Here is a 5,000-nt window from a genome sequence, read left to right as displayed (position 1 = left end):
CCGACTTGTGTGTAAGTGTGTGTGTGTGTGTGTGTGTGTGCGGAGATATATCACCAGCCCCACACCCCTCCATCTTCCACCCCCCGCACTCTGAAAAGAAAAAGGGAGTTATTCACCATCCCATATTGTGGAAGAAATAGAAAGGAGGAAAAGTGATCTCCGACGTAAGATAATCCCTTACGCTGAGGCGCTTACGTGTGGGTGGCTTATGGAGGCTGAAGTAGAATCTATCTCTCTTTTGAACACTTTCCGTGGTGGGGTATTGGATATGGCTTATTTTTCTGGGTATTGTTTTATTTTTTCCTTTATTAAAAAAAAAAGTTTCCTCTTATGTTTATTGATATCCCAAGCCTCTTGTTATTGTTTAAGTAGCTAATGGTTTTTGGGCCGATTTGAAGTAGAAATGATATTTTTTAAAATTTTTCTACTGACTTTTTAGGAATATAGCATTTGTTTATACATCCCACTTAATTTATACATCTCACTTTATGGCTTTTTATAATAATAATAATAAATATTATTATTATTATTATTATTATTATTATTATTATTATTATTATTATTATTATTACTATTATTATTATTATTATTATTATTATTATTATTATTATTATTATTATTAATCGCTCTTCCTAATGTTTTAGGGGTGACTGTTTTAATGATGAGTTAGTGTTTTGACTAAAGTATTTCCAGCTACAATACACATCCCCGTTCGTTTAGGCCACATTGTGACCCACTGTCCCTTGCATTGGTGGAGTCACGGCGTTCTTCGTCTTCCTTCTCAACAGCATAGAATAAAAAAAAAAATATATGTAAAGAGTAAACGTTATTTTCGTCACATTCACACAAACCGATTATTGAATACCATATAAAGACAGAAGAAGAAGAAGAAGAAGAAGAAGACGAAGAAGAAGAAGAAGATGAAGAAGAAGAAGAAGAAGAAGAAGAAGCGTCAGTGATAAGGTAATGCTGCTGAGTTGCCAGCCCCCCCAGCCGTATCCACCCACCACCCCTATTCCCCCATCCCTGGAAAAAGAAAAATAATCCCAAAGAGCATTAAAGGAACATTAAGAATTGAACGAGGAAAAACAACAATGATAAGATATACTGACAAAACAACGCAAGAGACGCAGACGAGATAAGGGTACCAACACTCCCCGCCCCGTCTACTACCCCGCGAAAATCCATTTTCAATCACGAACAAACCATATATCGGCAGCGGAAGCGCCGATTCGACCGGAAATAAACAAACCGTTATCGAGTGGCGTAACGGCTTCGCCGATAAGACGCGGCAATAAAACACAATAAAGCAGCGAAAGGACCGATAATCATCAAACCCTCAGGCCAAATTTCCCCGCGGCCGAAGCGATCCGGGACGAGCGAATACATGGAAGTGCTCTCCTGAAGATTGTCATTTCGATACCAGTTCTTCACCCATCCACCTCCAGCCCTTGCATACTGGCCCCTAGGGCCTTTATGGCTTCCAATGGGTCATTTCGTACCTAGGTCAATTTGTAAGATAATAATATGCCCTTCGCCACAATTGCCAGAATGCCCTCCTTGTCAAATGTACAGAGCTGTCAATCAGGACAGTTTTCTCATATACATGTTTTGGCAACTGGCCGCCAGATGGCAAGACTGAAGTGGCGCGTATGAATGCCTGTGAGATACTGCCTTAGCTTACATCAGCGACTTCTATTTGGCCAAAAGCTTTTGTCAAGTTGGTTCTAAGTTCTGGTGCTCTGACACAAGTGCATTATTTGTCATAATTTAGTTTCTTGTCAAAACTTGTCACGGATATTAGTGTATGTTCTGTAGTGAGGGAAAATGGGGTCACTCTTTACCATGTTAATGTCACATAAGCAAGAGTAAGCCAGACTTCAGTTTTTTGCAAATATTGGCCATTTGGAGGGACGTTTTGGTGGGGAGAATGCGAAAGATATCAGGAAACATGATTGTATTATTTCACAGTGAGTTTACACACACACAAATATATATATATATATATATATATATATATATATATATATATATATATATATATATATATATATATATATATATATATATATATATATATATATATATATAGAGTGTGTGCTCGTGTACATATATAAAATAAGGAGAGTCAAAGCTGAGAATCAGTAAACTTTTCGCAATCGATACTTTAAAAGAAGCTCAGGTTTCCAGCAAAATATAAACTAGCATACGTGGGAATCCAACATTGCCTTACGAACACGCAAATAAAAAGATAAAACGTAGCTGTGTACGAACACTTCCTTATCAGTCTTTCCTCCGTTGCCTTTATACACGCAATGAAACTATAAAAGTAAATCATAAAAGGCCAAAGAGGGTTTTCTGTCTTCCACGCACTCGGGGAGATTGCATGAGGAAAACAGGCAGTTCCAGCACTCTATCGAGGAACATTTTGTCATGACGAAATCTTGGAAAGAATATATATGTTCGTTATCATCATAACCAGTACATGTGTATATATATATATATATATATATATATATATATATATATATATATATATATATATATATATATATATATTTACTTGTCTTTAGGCATAAGATTCTCTCAAATGAATATCATAAGACTGCAATGAAAGGGTGTCATTTATGATTTATTGTCAATATTTTTAAATCTGTTTTTTACCCTTCTTTTTTTTTTACACGTTCTTGTGTGTTACTTTGTATGTTCGTAACAAGACAGACGCATATATCTTTTTCATAAAATTTTTGCTGTCGTCATGTTAGCAAATGTCTTCGATATAGAAGATAACTTTTGTAAAGAATAATATTTACATCCTCTTAAATGTTCACCACATAAAGAAGTCATTTAAATACCTCAAAAGACTAAACATTAAAATATACAATTCTAGTAAAATGCAACTTCATAGCACATAATTTCGTACTGAAGAAAGTTATCAGGGAAGCAAAGCAAACAAGACTTAAGGAGGAAGCCAAATCCAAACAGTGGCATAAAGGAAAGTCCTATCTTCTCCTCCGTTATTCAGTCGTGAGCATAAACGAAATCCCAAGTAGGGAATGAGCCCTAATAGATATGGAGGAGATCCCTCATAAGAGCGTCTTAAGTGTGACTTATTACCGAAGCTCATCCTCTTAAGATCCTCCTCGAGGAAGAGCCAAGGAGCCACTACGCGGGAGAAAGACACAGAGAAGGAATACGTCTCTAAAGACTTTCTCCTAGGCCTAACCATCCTCCCCCAACCCCCCACCTCCGCCCCAGATGCAGGCAGAAGGGACTCGTGTTGTTGGATGGGGGTAGGAGGGACCGGAGGAGGAGGAGTTCCTCATACTAGTTATCCCTCATGCCTTACGCACAACCCCCCACCCCACCCCCTCAGAAAGACTCATATAAACGCGTCCATACTGCTTATAAGCAGCCTAGCCTTGCCATTGCATGCACGCCCAAACACCCATAAAGAGTCTCATTACCCTCGTTTTATGGCGAATTCAGCGCCATCTATTGCCTATACAGAGAGAGACAGGGAAAGGCTCTTTTCTGCAAATCCCTCGCAGAGGACGCCGTCAAGTCAGGGAACCTGGAATTTTTGGGAAAAGGTCCAAGTATTTGCTCGGACGCGTTTCCTCGACCCGCCTGGAACGACTCTGGAAGTTTACGTTTACCTTGATCATACGATTCAGCTGACACCCGTAGTAGAAAGGGCCTCGAGGGGCATTCAGTTCGGTTCGGGTTACAAAACAAAGCGGGGAGCTTGAAAAGGGTTGAGCTTCTGCACTAATGCGTTTTCTGAGCCCGGCTGGAACGCCTCTGGAATATGGCACTTTAGCTGGGGAGAAATCTGGGATTCCGGATGGTAGCTGAACCGAATGATTTTGCTGACTCTCCGATACTGATTCTATCTTATGTTTTAACATTTTGTTTTATACTCGTATATATAATTTAAGGTACATGCTCTATTTGAGGCCCAGCGTCGCTGACCATAAGTATTATGATACCAGTTCTTCATGTTATTAAATATCCGTTCGGTCTTGGATTTATAATATCATGTCGTGTTTTTTTTTATGGGTATGGAAATGAAATGAAAGTAAATGAAATTCAATTCATCGTCGTGGGAGTCTCCATTTCATATTATCTGGGTTCAAATTAACTTAGCTATGTCAGTTTTCTCGCTACTTCTGTAAAACGACAGACACCCTGTTCATTCTTTCAGTACCTTTTAAAAAACGAACCATGTGCTTTTAGCAATGGTCTTCATCATCGCTAATAAAAAAACAAGTAAAAAATTGAGTTTTCTGTACAGCGTATAATGCTGTATAAAACTCACAGCCGCCACGGCCCATGAAACTCTCAGCCGTGGCCCATGAAACTTTCAGCCACAGCCCGGTGGTGGCTTGTGTTGTTGGCACCTGTAGCGGTGCTAGAAGCTCTATCATGGCTAACTTTGACCTTAAATGAAATAAAAACTACTGAGGCTAGAGGGCTGCAATTTGGTATGTTTGATGATTAGAGGGTGGATGATCAACATACAAATTTGCAGCCCTCTTGCCTCAGTAGCCTTTAAGGCCTGAGGGCGGACGGACAGACAAAAAGTCATCTCAATAGTTTTCTTTTACAGGAAACTAAATACAAAATCTACTCAAACGCGAAATGGAAAAAGAAATCCCATATTACTTCAGGCTGGAAAACAACAACTCCAAAAAAATACCCAATGTAATTATGGAAGTACCGAACGAAATAATAACACTCAGAAAATGAGATTTTTGTTTTCTTTTTTTTAAATTCTCCTTTCGGGCATACCTTGAAATTGAGGGCCCCCTCTTTCCTGACCGAAATGCTGATGAGATGGTGCAACTATGCAAATCAGATATTGCCTTAAAACAAACAGGTCGAGATCATCTGGAGAGAAAACGAGGGCGATAAAATCCCCTAAATTTGATGGAATTTGACAAAATCTTTTAGATTCGATAGCAAATGTGCTAATAAATATGAGGGGAATTTTCTAC

This window comes from Macrobrachium rosenbergii, chromosome 9 (assembly GCF_040412425.1).
Source record: "Macrobrachium rosenbergii isolate ZJJX-2024 chromosome 9, ASM4041242v1, whole genome shotgun sequence".
In the NCBI taxonomy this organism is placed as follows: Eukaryota; Metazoa; Arthropoda; class Malacostraca; order Decapoda; family Palaemonidae; genus Macrobrachium; species Macrobrachium rosenbergii.
Note: the sequence above shows the minus strand (reverse complement) of the source record.